Source organism: Haliaeetus leucocephalus, unplaced genomic scaffold (assembly GCF_000737465.1).
Source record: "Haliaeetus leucocephalus isolate CR32 unplaced genomic scaffold, Haliaeetus_leucocephalus-4.0 Scaffold395, whole genome shotgun sequence".
Classification (NCBI taxonomy): domain Eukaryota; kingdom Metazoa; phylum Chordata; class Aves; order Accipitriformes; family Accipitridae; genus Haliaeetus; species Haliaeetus leucocephalus.
This window is the reverse complement of record NW_010972831.1, coordinates 7,076,482-7,093,292: the sequence shown is the minus strand read 5'-3', so window position 1 is coordinate 7,093,292 and position 16,811 is coordinate 7,076,482.

Here is a 16,811-nt window from a genome sequence, read left to right as displayed (position 1 = left end):
TAGTACAGCATCCTTCTCTGGGGTGTCCATGGCCAATATGACGTGCTAGAAAGGAAAAGGGAAGCTCAACTGCACGTACCAGTTGCACATCTGTGGAAATTCCCTCTCTTTGGAGGGCTGCATTTGAAGCACGGGACTTTGATGATCCTTTACAGTTTTCATTTGCCTAATAAAATGGGACAGCTCAAGAAATGGCTCTTTCCAGTATCACATTTTAGAAGTTTTTAAATGTCGGTTTGAACATTTCAGTTTGTATATATATATTTTTTTATAATAACATACCTGCAATATTCACATACAGTTAAGATTCATAGTTTTTCCAAGAAGATTGTGATTTAAACTGATTTGTTCAGATCTTACTCAATTACTTACAGAAAAGCTCAATACATTGGGAAATGGGATTTCCTTGTATTATTCCAGTTCTCTCTCTGAAGAGACTCATAACAGTTTTCTTTGGCTAATGCCATAGAACATGTTACAGCTTCTTCTAGAATTTTAGATTTTGGTCACACCAAAATAGGATTTCATATTAGCAGACTTGTATTTTTTTCTTTAGCATAATATTTGCAAAGATGACTTTATGCTACAGCTATATGGCCATTTTCAGGAAAATCATGGCAGTGAGACTAATCACAGCTCACCAAAGGAGTAAAAGTGGTAGTGGGGGATTATTTTCATATTTAACAATCAATAATATAAGCTCAAAAAAACCACTGGGAAAGCAAATTCACCTTTTCAGGTTTAGAGGAATCATTAAGACTTCAACTGTATATTTAGCTAACTGAAAAACTTCTGAGAAGCAAACATAAATGAAAGATTAAAGTTGAACAGAGACCTATGTTTTCATTGCCTTGAGTTTTTATTTCTTTTGTCCTTGCTGAAGGGGAATCCACACAATACTTGTTCAGAAAAGGAATGTGACTTTTTTCCCCCTATTTTCTTCACGACATTTAGGGTTGAGTTTGCATTTGGGGTGGGGAGGGTCAACATGGATTTGCAGTACATTGGGATGTTTCTGATGTCGGCAGGCTTGTGGAGATTTAACTTCACATGGGTCACCTGGGTATTATCTGCACATAGCAAAATTGCTTTGTGTATGGCACCTTGCTCAGCAGAGCTGCTGCACACACCCAGCCCATCAGGGAGAGGATGGGCAGATTTCTTGCCATGAAAGAAAGGGTACCATGGATTTACTCAGGGTAACTTCACTTCTGTACAAACGCTTGGCTAGTTAGTTAACCAGGATAAATGGTTGCGTACTTACCCATCTGTTGAACATCTCTGTGTTAGCCATTTCCACTATATCCCTCAACAACCCAGAAGCAGAGAACGCATCAAGAAATTAAGAGGAAAGATGCTTTGTTTTCAGGCTGTGTTACAAAATGTAATAAATGGAATTATTCTGAAAGGCTCATGTTTCACTGCTCTTTCAAGATTTACAAGCAACATGGTAGGCAGCACAATCACATACAAAAGTCCTGTAAGGACTGCGAGCTCCTGTTTTAAAGACCAGCAATGTGAATACTCATCAGGATGCCTCCACTGAAAACAATGCCTTTTGCACTAAAAAAGCCCCCTGCATCTGGTAGGAGTATGTGTAAGAGCCCGTCATCCTACTCTATTCAGATTATTTACTGAATTCATGAAGTGATTCTTCATGGTGCCCAAAGGCACCTCTCTTAAAGATGATTGGAAGAAACTATGGAGGATCTGGGTCAACTGTCATTTATTGCTACTGATAAATGATCAGTCACGGGGGCAACTTTTCACTAGGTTGTGGCTCAGTTTACCATGTAGGTAGAGAGGACCATTTATGGCAATTAGTTACGATGTGGGAGGATCTCATTTACTATGAAACATATTAAAACATTACTAAGAGGAAGAAAAAAAAATACCTGCTGAGAAGATGGTTAGTCCTCTGTAAGTATTCTTCCGCACAAACCTCAGCACAAATAAAACCTAAATAGGCAAGTATGACCATTTTTTACTGAGTGAATCTGAATTCTATGCCAATGAGCAAAAGGGAAATGCTACAATCTGCATCTGTGTCAGTGATCTAGTTCAATTTGTTCTTTGTCGGAGGCACCTCTTTGCAACCAGGCAGACACATTCTGTTCTGATGCAGGACGGGACAATTACAGGACAGGACAGTTACAGGACTAGTATTAATGCAGTGAATAAATACAAATCTACAGCAAAAGCTATTCAATTTAAAAAAACAGTACAAGACAGGAAGGCTTGAAGTGGGACATTTGGTTTTCGTTTGTGAAGATAGTTACGGAAAAGTAATTTGCTGTTCCACAAGCAGCTTCAGGTGCTGATTTTCAAGAAATTTGTCTATGCTACATTTGGCATGAAACTTCTTATATTGCAAAGACACTAGGAAACAACAGTAGCTCTTGAAGAAAAAATAGCCAAGCTGTGGTAATACAGGAAAGGGCGGGGGAAGGAACAGAGGTATTTAGAAAGATCCAGAAAGAACAGTGTTTTCCCACGTACAGAAAAGTTAACACAGAACTTTGCTAATACATTTCACATATGTTGGAGCCAGAGTTGAAGACTGCTTACCTTCTGTGACTGAAAACTGGAGTACAATAGAAAATGAAACAACACAGGAAACTAAAATTCACTAGAGCTGTATGTTTCAGGTTCAAAACAAAAAAGACAAGCAGGGGCTTTGCCAGTCTGAATCAAGTCAGAGACAGACTAGCATTTGGATTGCAGGAAACCAGATGTATTCATGTTCGAGAGTGCAAAGACCAAAACATTTTGGGAGATTATCAAAGTTTGGATGTAGCTTTGCTTATGAGAAGTCTGTCCTTTGGAAGCAGCTTGCATTTTGGTTTAGGGTTTGCCTGTAACGGCTGTTGCAGTAGAGTCCATTCCCCAGAAGGTTGAACAGCAACTAGGGACTCACCAAACTTCAGTAGGCCCTCCCCATTTCTAAAAATATACCAAGCTGAGATTACATGGCATTGTATAACGCATCCAAAAAAACATCCTTTTCCAGTTTTGGATCAGGCCTTGATTTGAGTGCAAGCCTTCAGAGGTCAGAGAAGTGAAGGAGCAGATCTGCCATATGAACACAGGCCCAGCTTCTCTCCTTCACAATCATTTGACAATCGGCGGAGGAGCAGGCAGGGACGACAGGAGGTGCAGGCACAAAAAAAAATTCCTAATACAATATGTTTTCAGCAAAACATTTTCTGAGGAAGCAGAAAAAGACAAGGAAACCTAGCCATTACTCACAAGAAATATATTTACATTATCTACAAAGAATTTTAACAAACTTGCCAGCTTCATTATATGGTCAGCTCCTCCTGCTGACAAATGCAAGCTCAAAATGCACTTTTCTTGTGGACAGAATTATTTTTCCATCACTGCTTGGAAAAAAGGATAAAGCCTTTTGCTTTTTCCTTTCCTCCCTCACCTATCCAGAAGTTGATTTCACAGGGAAAACAGCATTTGCTGGCACAGCCGGCAGCCTTCCTGTTAAACAGACGTCATATAGCAAACCCATGTAAAATATCCCCCATCCACCTGTAGTCAAAAAAGGATATAGAGAAGCTTACCTAGCTTCCCAGTCTGGTTTTGAAGTCCAATAAATGTGTAAATACTAGGTGTAATGTCAACCACCCCTGATCCAGAGACGGGGAGACCCATTGCCTATTGCTGTACCTTGCACAGGAGATAACACTGCACCACAAAAATGATTACACTTGGAGATGTGAGGCTTTTTTCAATAGAGTTAAAAGTGGATGTGGTGATTTTCTTCCAATAAGCACTACAAGTGGCATGGGGTTTAGAGAAGTTCCAATGACAGAGAAAAAAATGTCATGGTAGCTCTCTGCAGCCAGAGGTGGCTGTGGAAAATGTTTCATATAGGAGAAAATCATATACAAATTTAAAAAAAAAAAAAAAAAAGGGAATGCAGGATTTATTAGTAAATTAATGTGTACCTGTGGAAAAGCCAAGAAAACTCTAGCTAAGATGCACTGAAGAAATACACACGAGGAAACCGAGACTGGTAGCCTCCTGCCACGCTGCCCAGCCTGGCGGGCTGCTCCCCACAGACACAGGGCCCAACGTGGCCGACCACAATCCTGCTGAATTCTTCCACAAGAAGCACCTAAACCCCACCTCACTCACACTGCCTCTCTCACTTGCTCCTTACAGAACCTTATGATAGATTCTCTTTCAACACGAGGCAACGCACCCATAAGGAAGCAGCCGAAGCACCCGGGACGCCCGTCTGAGGCGTCCCGTACCCCGGGGCAGCGCTCAACCTGGCAAGTCTTTGCGCACCTTGTTTTTTCTCAGTGTCATTTCCCCGTTTGTAATCTCCTTCGCAGACAGGCCCGACTCACCGCTCCGCCGTTCGCAGGCTGTGGGAAGCGGCAGCGCAGCCGGGCTGCGGCCCCTCTGAGGCGGGCATTGGCGGGAGGGCGGGCTGCAGCACCCAAAGCTGGGTTTAGATGCAAGGTAGGGCAGCCCTGCCGCTTAAAAAGAGACCTGAAAGGAAAAAAAAAAAGCAGGGAAAGGGGAGGAGGGAGGCAGAAAAAAAGGGGTGAAAAAAAGAAAAAGTGGCAGGCAAGGGGTTGGGCACCCACAGAGCTCGCCTGCTGCTGGCCGCCATCTTCTGAGGGTCCTTTCCAGTCAGGCTGAGGGGAGTCCAACAAGCCCGGCCATCCCTTTGCTGTGGGCATCTGCCAGGGACTCGTCTTGGAGAACAAAACAACCCCAGGCTGCCTTTCTCGCCATGTTTCAGGTATCGTACCCCCAGGGCTTTGGGTGGCAGCGAACACTGCACCTCAAGAAAACCGCCTAAAAGCAGCATTGCTTCGGGCTGGTTGAGGAGCCCCCTGCCACCAGCAGCTGCAAGGAATAAGGGTGACATTTCCAGACCCCACTGGAGGAGGTGGCCAACACCTCAGGGCCACCGATGTGGACTCTGGTGGCCACCACAGGATAAAAAGCAATTAAAGAAGGTTGGGAGCATGAACAGGATCAGCAGGGGCCGCAGTGGCCTCCTCAGCCAGGCTGGATAAAGCCAGGACAGTTTGTCTTCTTGGTGTCCTCCAAACTCTTTCTGAACACAGACACAACTCATTCAAGCCAACCGCCGAGAATGGGAACATGCGGTTTTCATTATGAAGTTTAAATATATTTCCTAAAAATAACCCACTGTTTGGGGCTTTTAGTATCAGAAATAAATCCATATACACCCATAAAACCTGATTATAATTAGTCACACAAGTAAAATTATGAGTGTAATTAACTACACCAATTAATTGAAATGCCTTTGGGACATTATTTCCCCTCTTGCAGTTGAATGCAATTTGCATTTAAAGTTATATTATAAAAGGTATAAGATTGTAATCAGTTTGGGTTATTTTATTATCTTTTACCTATTAAAATCTTCTGAAATTATCTAGATATCTAGTACTCAAACACGGTTCTGATTAAAAAGAATCCAAACAGCTGACACTATTTTAATAACTATGGTTTTTGTTTTATAATCTATCTCCTCCTAGCTAAACTTTTCCATGCTCTTTCTTTTTATCGCATGAAGAGAACCTATTCTCTATTAGAGAGAATCTATTAGTTTCCATCAACTGAAATTACCTTCATAACGTCAACACCCATTCACTTCCCACATTACTAAGACTACTCGTTGTTCCCAGCACGTAGGAGAAAGATCTTGACTGATTAGTTTCCAGATATGTGTGGTTATGAAGAATTTATGAGAAAGAAAGGAAGGCAGAAGTTCTACATTCTGCTGATTATGCTGATGTTGACATTAAGCCCTAAATAAATCATAGTCATTTTCTATCAAGAATGTTATATCTTTGAAAGCCTAGAATCATTTGAGTTTGTTGTACGTGAAACTCTTCTGCATTACACAAAATGCTTTCTTACATGCAGTAAAACATAATGTTTTATGTCCTGGAACCCAACAGTCACTGCTGAACCTATGGATAATCCCGGGAGAAAAACAGTAAGCTCCATAAGGTAAAGGAAAACTGCTGCTTAAAAGAGCAGGATAAAGACACAAAGCCAACCACCGAGGTGGCTGAAGTTTTCCTCCAGCCCCTTGGGCTGAAATTCACTGCAACTGATGGCTACTCGGCTTTCTGTGCAGCACTTTATTCCAAACACATATAAGTAAAAGGGAGGATTCACCATTAATTTCCAAGTCCTCAAAGAATTTCAGTGCTCCACATCACTGGTATAGCTCAAACATTTTGGCAACTGGGTGTTGGGACAGTCCCAGTCCAAGGAGTGTCCCTGTGTATAGATGAAGTCTATGAAGCAGGTTGTAAGCAGAATAATTGCCAAAGCTCCATTTACTTCAATGGTTTTACAACAGTTTGATTGGCAGAGAACATGGTGTCTTATCAAGCACTGCAAAAAGGACTCCAATGTCACTCATATAAAAAAAACTGAAATGGGTTTCTATTGTCCTGATTGTTAATATTGCAGTGCCAGAGCATAAACGGGAAGTTCGGGTTTATGATCCCACAGATATGAATGCACATGTTATGGAACAAGATTGATTTATTTTAAAAAACAGCTATTAAAGCTCATAAAACGCAAACATTCAGATTACAAGGAAACACATTTGAAAAGTCAGTGCAATTTCTACTGCAACCATAGAAATGTTTTGAGGTTGTGACAAAGAAGAGTTGGTAGGACAACAGGCAATCCACAGTTCATGATGTACAAATGCCTCATATAAAGCTTATTAAAAAGAAAAATAACGCCTGACCATTTCTCAGCAAGTACCGAGTGACCTCAGTAACAGATCCAGCCTCAAGAAAGAGATGTCAGCTTGGTGAAACATAGTGACTTGTTTTGCTAACACGAGGCAACACACGTAGGAAGTTTATAAAAGGGCTGTGCAAAAAAAGCATACACAAGCATCTCTGACAGTTAAAATTCATTTACAAAAGAAAATGAGCATGCACAGTAAGCTATAGAAGATGGAAATAACTCTCCCAATAGCTCATTTCCCCCCCTCTTTGACTAAGACATATGTGGCTAAGTAAGTCTTAACTTCTGCAGAAGATAGAGCTGCCTAGAGTTTTCAACTTTCTAGCTAAATGGACTAAATAGAGGCTTAAAAAAACCCTAAATAATACAGACTGAGATAAGGGTAAAAAAAACCCAGTGCATGAGAAAGTAAAAGTTTACAAAAGTTATTTTGCAATAGTTGCCCCCAGCAGAGCCTATAGAAGCGATAGTGTAACTTGCTTCTCCATTTAGAAAATCAGGAAGAACAGTACAATAATAAAATCTGCCGGTCGCATGGGCAGTGGTAATAAAACTTCAGTATCAGTGCCTGCTTCGCTGTAACTTACTGCCAAGTTCCTGTCAAGAAAGCTGAAGTGGAATGATTAACACATCCTGCGCCCTCATTATAGAGCATTCAATTATCCCAGGATACTCTGTGGCAAATAGATCATTTTCAATACAACACTGTACCACACTCTCTGTGCTGCACACTCTGTGAAAGCTTGGCCAGCAGCGCTCTGCTTTTCTGCACCTGATCCTAATCCTGGGGTTTTGTATTCTTTTTTTCTTGTCTTCAGACTTACCTGGAAGGGAATTTAAGAAAAGACAGTGCTCTTATACTAATGCTCTTAACACTCCTGGGTTATAATTTGCATTTAGCAATTTTTATAAGAAGCTCCTTGCAGCACATTCTTAATGAACAGTGCCATTTGTTCTTATTAAGAGGAATTTTATTGTCACTGATGACTTCGGAGAGTACTCTACCATCAGTAACACTATTTCTAATACTGGAAGGACAATAGTTTCCTCTCCTCCCACCCCTTGCTCCTCTTGTTCCCCCCCCCCTTTTTTTTTTTAAACCCAATGGCATACAGCAAAATGCAGTGTTACCAGTCTTTCATATGAGCAAAGCAGCAACGTAATACAACTCTTGACTCTTAGAATTATGCCTTTCCTGACAGATTGGAGGAGTTATAGGAACTCAGATTAAATGAACAGAAGACAATCATAAGACTCCAGACTTCTGTATGCACCTATATATAGACATACACACACATATATACACATCAGTGGAAGCAGTAACACATGAAATAAAAGGAAATAGCAAGTGCATTTCTAAAATGTAAAAGGATACAAGATACAGGGAGAAGATTGTAATATAGAGCTACATTGCACACAAGAAGGAAAGGTTAAGTTTTAGGTGTAGGTAGCTACCTTCACCTGTAGCTGAAAGACTCAATCACATATAAATAAGCTTTTTATAATAGCATTTATTAGATGCAAACTGTGAATTGGAATGCTAGCAGCATTCCACAAACGCAGCTTGCTGCTTCTGCATGTCGTGTCACGATGCAATAATGTGGGTTCATCAACTATCAGTTCATTGGCTCTCTGTAAGATGTTCTGGAACAGAGAGTTGGAAAAGTGGGGCAAAAATTGACCCAAATCAAATTTTTGTTCAAAAAGATGGAGATAAATAGCAAGCCAGCCTGGAAGAAATTGTTCTCTACACAAACTACTATAATAGCAATTTATTTTTTTTTAATTAATCCATAACAATTTCCACTAGAAATTATTGTAAGTTCATATTTTAGTTTCAACCTTCATTGGAGCAGAAGGCAGGGAATCCAAACACTCGCAGCTAGTGAGACATTATTGTGATGGGAGCTTGACTTTATTACCAGTACACAGTAATACATGCTGGACTCCTGAATGTGGGTTCCTAATGAACGCCTCTACCAGAGACTAGCAGAAAACCAAGGAATTCAAAGATAGCTTTGTAAGTCACACCAAATGACACTGCTCCCCCCAGAGCACCTCTTTTCTAGAAATCTGCAGTCCACTGTTCACGTTCCAGAGTCAGGCATTTGGGCTCAAGGCATAAAACCCACTTGAACTCAAGTCAATCTGGAACACTATTTGTTAAAGCAGAATGTTTTTTACAAATTAAATCAGAAGTGATTTATAGTGTCAATCTGTAACCCTGGCAGGACCATCTGTGTAAAGGCCAAAGGTCCAAAGCTGAAAGACTGAAGCACACAGCCAGGGAATAACCTGCCAAATGAGCATCTCTCCAGCCGATAACTGCAAAGACTAGATGAAAATGCTAATATTCTGAAATAAAAATTGAATTAGGGCCCTAACAAAAGAAATAAAGTCCCATACAGGGTACAGGACGGCACCCAGAAGCTAACACCGCCGTGTAGCATACAAAGGGTATGAACCCCTGCAAAGCGGAGAGCAGAGCTTTGCAGTCATCCTGCTAGCAACTGCATCGTGTGCCGTGACAAGTTAAAGTACCAAATACATTTTTCAGACTGACCTTATAACATTTATCAGAGTGCTGTGGCTTTGAGGAAAAACACACACAAATTGCAAGGCTTTCAGTTAAACTGTGAGAATAGACAGCACCAACCATTTCAAGAACCCCGGCAGAAACTAAGGCTGTGGGGACACTTGAAAACTGGTTCACTTGGAATCTATTCACCCTGAGCCAGTGAGTACAATTGCCTGGAAAAAACACAAATAGTACAAGTGACCTCCCCATAACACTCAATTTTTGGTATTCCAATTGTTTGGGGATCTAATGAGTAAAATCATTGGAAAATATCCGGTGCATCTTGCAAGGGATTGTCAACATAAGTCAGTTCAGCTAGCGTAGCTATTCTACATTAAAAGCAATTGTGGTAAAGGCAACTGCAAGCAGGTTGAAGGTCTCTGTAAATTGTACAGGTTGTTCTCTAGCTGATAGGCCAGAACAGCCAGCCAAAATAAATCTGGCCTCTCTCTGCAAGTATTCTTCTTCAAATACCTTCTTTTGGAGTAATCTTTTATTTTAAGCAAAATACATAAACAAAAGAAAATAATGTCAGTGTTTTACTATTGTACACATGAATCCAAAATACCCATTATAATCATCACCAAAATAAATTATTGTACCGGTTTGAAATGGTGGGAAACTTCAGTTTTCCTTTCATTCAGATGGAGAACATTTTATAGTAAGACATTCCTCTGGGATAATATACATTTTCATGGATTCAGATAAAAGTTATAATTTTTCATATCAAGGCTACCTATGTTAAATTTAGTACTGTGGGAAAGAGAAAAAGAGCCTGATGAGAATCTTAAATGATCACTTTTATGCAAGAGAAATAAACAGCACGAGTTCCAATGGTTCCTTGCAAGAGCCCTTTAAGACAACAGCTTTCCACGAACTTCTGAAAACAAAATAGCAGATATTTGAGAAAAGAATCTATTTTCATATTTGAATGACTGTACCCTCTTTCTGTAGGCTAGCAACTCTGTGCAGCATTCTTCCAGTAAGCAGTTTACAGCAGAATTATAAGACAGAGAACCCCACTAAGAAAGCACTCCCCTGTCGCCCTTTTTCCTCTTTTTTGTAACCACAGAGCAAAGAAAAAGAAGTTTTGTTTAACAGACTGGAGCAATCTGAAAAATCAGAGCTCAGGTTGCGTACGTGTCAGCTTTTCCATCGCTGATACTGTTTCCTTCATCTATTCTGCATTTATTTTTAAAAGATCATTAAGCAAGATACAAAAGGTGAAGTGCAATGTTACAGATTTATAACCTGCCTGAGCACTTGTTAGACAAAGGGTCAATACTGCCTTGAACACAAAAGCTTAGGTAAAGTAGGCGTCTGCTTTCTACCCTGAAACATCAAAGCCCAGCAGTTAAAGGAAGCAAGACAAACCCAGTGAAGAGTGAAATATATTAGGAAGGGATATTCACATCTGTATTCTATCCCCTACCTTCCTTTAATCAAGTCTTAATACATTTTATTTATTTATTTGATCTCTACCCTTCTTCACACTCAACTTCTTTTTCGCTGTAATAGACTGCCTGCCACTCACATGAAAAAGAAGGCAACTTTAAAATACAGCTAGCATTTTTGTCCCAGTTAAGTAAGTTAAACAACAGTTTGAGCTTCTTAGCCCTACAGATTTTGTGCTAAAAGCTAATAATTCTTTGGGTCACTCTTCTTTACTGCTTTAAACTGCTGCTAGTTTGCCTTGTGTCTTATTAAGCAGTCAAATCTCTGAGTCATGCTAAAAGCAAAATTTAATAACTTCAAGTCACTACTTAAAAATATCATATACACTGAAAGCAATCTTATTCTAGCTTATATTTAATTGATAATCATTCAAAGAAATATAATTAGAGGGAAAGGTATGAGGTTTAAACACCCAGCCTGACATCTTTGTTCACATCTCATGGTCAAATTGGCCCTCTGATATGCTGCCAACTTTTTATCAAAAAGCTTCCACCAAAATTCTCTTTGTTACAAGTTAAATACTGGGGCTGCCTATGCTCAAAGGGGCTGTGGGCCCAAAGATTTATTCCCTTGCGTATGTCCTTTAAACAGGAACATTTTTATAATCAAAACTGAAGATAAAAAAGCAAGAGCACATGGCAAGCAAATGTTTACAGTTCACTTGCTCATGAGCAAGGTCATAAACGTGAGCGTGCGCTAATGGTCAATGTGCATCGTTTGGGTCTTCCTGTGCAGAACCCTTTCCTGCCCCTTGAAGCAGCAGACTGATACAACGTGAATGGCGTTGACTGAAAAGTCTCCAAAGGTGTTTTACTCCATATCAAACAGAAAACATCATCTAACTAAAACTCACTTTCTGTTCCTTTTGCTGGGGGATCCTAAAAGAAAACCTCCAGCATCTAGATGAAGCATTGAGCCATGATTTAAATTGCTGCATGAATATTGGAACATCAGAGCTTAAAAACTCAGCCAGTTCTACCCTTGTGAGTTTGGAAATGAGTTCAGATCACAGGAGAATTCAGGCTGGAAGGGCCCTCAGCGGTCTCTGGTCTGGCCTCCTGCTCAGCGCAGGGTCGGTGTGCGCTCAGACCGGGCAGCTGAGGGTTTCATCCCGGTGGTTCTTGGAAACCTCCAGGGACAGAAATTCACAGCTGCTGCGTCAGCCTGTCCCGCTGCTGCACTGCCCTTGTGGTGAACAAGTTTCTCCTTGTATAGGTCAGAACCGCTCTTGCTTAAATCTCTGTCCATTGTCTCCATCCTCCTGCCTCGCACCACCGAAGAGGCTGGCTGCATCTTCGCAATCCCCCCCTTGTCTGTCTTGACCTGGAGGGGGCTCGGGGAAGCAGACGCTGTACCCCAGATGTGGCCTGACGAGTGCTGAGCAGAGAGGGATAAGTCCTTCCCTCAATCTGCTGGCTCTGCTCCTATTAACGAGGCTCTGGGTGCTCTTCACCTTCCTTGCTGGCAGGACACTCCGCTGGCTCCTGCCGAGCTTGCTGTCCTAATCTTCAGTTTACTTTCAGGCTGCATCACATCAGCCCATGTTCATCCAATCCCCATCGCTGAGCTCTTCCTCCCTACCTTGGGCAAGCCTTCATACACAAATCCTGTATACTTTGTTCTCCCCATGGTACACGGGGGCAACGTCAAAATGTCAATGGAGCGCGTTGGAGGAGGGATCTGTCTAACAATGAAAGGGCCAGATCTCTGTAATCACATTGTTCCTTGCATTGTCTCGTTACTCCAAACATCGTAATACAAACATTGTGTGTAAGGCTTTCTTAATTTGCCACTGGTGGTGTTGGATCCTGTTTCTGGCTCCAAAGCAGCAGCTTTCCTTTGTTGTTACCCAGTTCTTAACTAACATGCACTCTTCAGTTTTCCTGCAGTTTCTCATTGGGAGGCCAAGGTTTATTTATAATACATATAAATATTTTCTCCATCAAAATGCTGCATTAAGTGAAGGGACAGTTTTTAATCTGCAAACCATCTCAGCTGTTGTATGCCAAACATAAAGAAAGTTTAGATGAATACTGTGCTTTCTATATAATGTTTCAGCAAATTTTAAACAAGATTACCCATGTATCCTGAGCGACCGAAATACCTGGCCAAACTTCTCTCTGATGTTAAGATTGAGTTAAGCCTATTGCCCCAGACTATTTCTTTGACTCCAAACATAGCCAGCACACAATCCACCACCTTTCCAATTTATTTGACAGTTTAGTTCCTTTCTCCTACCTCAGTTTGACCAAAAAACCCTCAAATAGATGGTGTAAAGACAATATAAGTTGCAAGATAATTTGAGGAAATAAAAAGCTAGAGAAGAGTCAGTAAGAAGAAGATAAATATTTGCAGACAAAATCTGAAAGTCTAGATAAGATGATGTGGCTGTGACAGAATAGACAAACCAAAGTAAAAAGAAGGTATTTCAGAAAAGAAAGTATCTTAATTTAACTTTTTTTTTTAATTTAAAAAGGTTTGGTTTTTTTTTTTTTAAATCACCTGTATCTGCAAGCATTAGGGCATGCCCAAATTCAGTGACGACACTGCTTTGAGCAGAAGGCTGGACTGGATCACTCTTGAAGTTCCTTCCAACCTGAATTATTTCATGATTCAATAGTTCTAAGCAAAATTATACATCATGCCATTATTTAATTTGTATTAAGTCTACATTACACTCTGTGGCAAAGGCAGATGGTGTATAACAACCCCGATCCCTTCAGTCTGAGTAAGAGGGAAATGCATCCGTTTCTTTCACAAGAAAAAATGAAACCTGCCTTGGTAAGGCCCCCAAGACCTCCTGTGCTTCCCACTTTCTGGAAAAAGAGAAGCATGTTATTTTACCATGTTGCACAGAACCGAGAAACAACTGTCTGAGAAATGTTGAGAGCAGTTTGGATATACTATTCCCAAAATCCAGAAAGCACAGTCATCTCACCCAAGAGCTCTATGAGCTAACTCATTTGTACTTTGCACCCAATAAAAACCTAATGCTGAAAAAAAAATTCAGCAGTACTAAGATAAATAATACTGCTTAACCGAGTACAAGGAGTCCTGTTTTCAGAGATCAGACAAACACTTCAACAAAGGCTGTGGAGCATCTGCTGCTATATTTTTTTTTTTTTTTTTGCAGGGGATGGAACACATGAACTCTGATAAACAAAAGCAGCATGCGCCCCACCTAGGGACATCTGTTTGCTCTGCAGTCACGATTTTTAAATACAGTGTTAAAAGTTAGAGAGTGAGGTTCAGTAAGTCAGGTAACATGGGACATGAGATTCAGCTGCCTTAGCTCTATTTTTACAGTTTTATATTGACAAGAGACACGAATGGCTGGAACCAGCACTGAGGTGATGGTTATACCTAAAGGCCAAGGAGAACATCAGAATCGGAGCGTTTTCAAAAACTGCTGTTTGGTATCACACACAGCAATACTAGCCAGAAAAAACACACACCATTCCTTGAACCCAAGTGATCCCTTCGTCTGACCCCAAACGCTGACAGGAAAGTAAGTAACGACTTCGATGGAAGTCTACCCAGTGGTAGTCAGACTGGAAACACACAGTACGATGGCAGCTTCAAATTCATCTAAAGGAAGCATCTAACTGTTAGAGATCTGTCTGGAATGATCCTAAATAAAAATGAAAGTTGTGTTTTGCCATTATTTTTCCTCGTTTGTTTTCTACGCTAACAATTAACAGAGAGAGCCTGCTGGATGTGCTTTTACACAAATGGATGTTCTTTTCATACTTGTTTATTTATCCTTTTTTAGTCTTAAAATAAGTATCCATACATGCTTTTGTTGTCTCTGCACTTCTCACAAGCTTGAATAAACACAGGAAAGCAGCTTGGGTTGATTTTATCCCCACGCCTGTTCCGGGGGTATCACCACCACACAAGATGCAAATGCTGCCAGCAACTGATTGCGTTAAAGCACAACCATTAACTGAAGTTTAACAAATTAATAGACATTTTCCTTGTGATTTTCAGTCTTGAGGCTATTTTTCATTAAATGTAAATAAAAGACTAAACTTTATTTTCTAGTATCCTTTCAACTATGCCTTTAGATGAACAAGTATGTGAGCCTACGACATGTCCTACGGACACCCCAACGTCCTGCTCAGTTATCTTTCCGCAGAGCCTACCAGTTTTGTTTGCCCAGACAAAAGGACTAAATTGCAAAACCCAGGAAAACTGCTGAAGTCTGTCTCAGTGATAAACATTATTTAATCCCCAAAAGACAAGAATCTTGAGTTTGTGTGTCTATATTGTAGAACAGCCAGGATGTCACCCATCTGTTCTAGTTTCTTTGTGAGCTCCTAACACTCATGAAGTGAGCAACTATCAATCACGAGCAAGAGCAGCATTTCTAGATTCTACAAATAGGCTCAAAAATTTTGGATTTCTATTAAATCCAGAAGCAGCCTTAATGTATTTTCTAGTTTGTGGCTGATTTTGCTAAAGGGACCTTATCAAACATTGCTTTTAATTTTCACAAACAGGAAATCTTTTACACATGAACAAGGAAGTTGGAGGCTTGTCCCAAACAAAAGGCACAATCTTCCAAGCTTCTGTCAGGTTTTTATTTTCCTGAAACGATAAATCAGCAAGCATGGATGACCGCATTTTACTAACTTCTTGCTTCAATTTATTGGACCTCAGGGAAAAAATGTAACAAAAGCTGCAATTAATACATACGCTGATCCTCTGGGCCCTCGGCCAGCCGGGGCAGCTGTGCCTGCAGTCCGTGCGCTTTCTCAGGGCACTTAATGGCCCCAATCTGTAGATAACGGATAAATCTAGGATACAGAGAAAAGCAGCGACCCAAGCTCCTGTACCAACCAAAGGGAGCACAGGGAACAGGAGGATATACTCTGGCCATAACCAGCACCTCCAGAACAGATGCAAACAATAGGATGAAAATGGAAAATATTTTTGGAGTCGGGCTTTTAAGGTTTAGGGGGAAGTGACGGTGGTCAACCCCTTTTGCTAGCAGGGCATTTGCAGGAGTTGGTGCGTCCGTGCTTCCCATCACACTGGGGGGGAATAAGAGTTTTTTGCATAGGAAGGTACTTTCCCTGCTGCGTCTTTCCCCCTCCCTCCCAGGAGAAAGACCAAAAGCCATTTGGTTGATGGACTTGACTCAAGGTTTAAAAGGAAGGCCACCTAACTACCTTCAAGTGTAGGCCACGTATTTTTAGCACTGCAGATGCACATAAAGGTACACGGGCAAAATTCCAGCACAGCTCATTCCACAATTGCTCCTATCTTACAAAACGGGCTCAGCTAATTTCAGAGAGTCCTTGTCTGAGACTTGTACAGTTTTGATGTGGGAAATAAAAGGCATTCAACAGCAGAAAATGGCTGCAGTTTTTTGGCAGTGATACGATTCCTTCATCTATTTAATGGCCCTTGGTACACTTCTGAATCAATAAAAGCTTTACTACTGAAAACAGCACCTATGAACATCTTTGGTAATTAGAATTTTTAATTTTTTTAAATTGCACTTTCAATACCTAAAAGCCTTAACAGAGAAAATTCATGACAGGAACAACTATAGGTTGTATTCTTTGATGCAAATTAAATTTTCAATATTGAAAATGCACAAATGACTCAAACGACACTGGAAGTATCACACTTGTGAAGAACGACTGTGAATGCTCTGAAAATTTATCACTAGGCAGTAAAGATGACTGCATTGAGCAAGTGTCATCATTTAATGCTGCACAAATGCTCCAATTGCAGCTCATAAATATAGCAAGAGATGGCTTCATTTCCAGAGACACTAGCTTCTCTGGCATCATCCTTGGTGATACTGATGCATGCTAATCCTTGGTTAAATATCCATTTAGCATCTTCAAGGGCCATAAAAGAACAACAATAGTTCATTTCCAGCTAAACATAATGTTTGGAAACAATAAAAAAACAACCAACCCCAGGCAATATGTGACGCCTGATAGACCAGCTTACTGTGGACTTTGGTCCAGTTGCCAACTCAACCAGA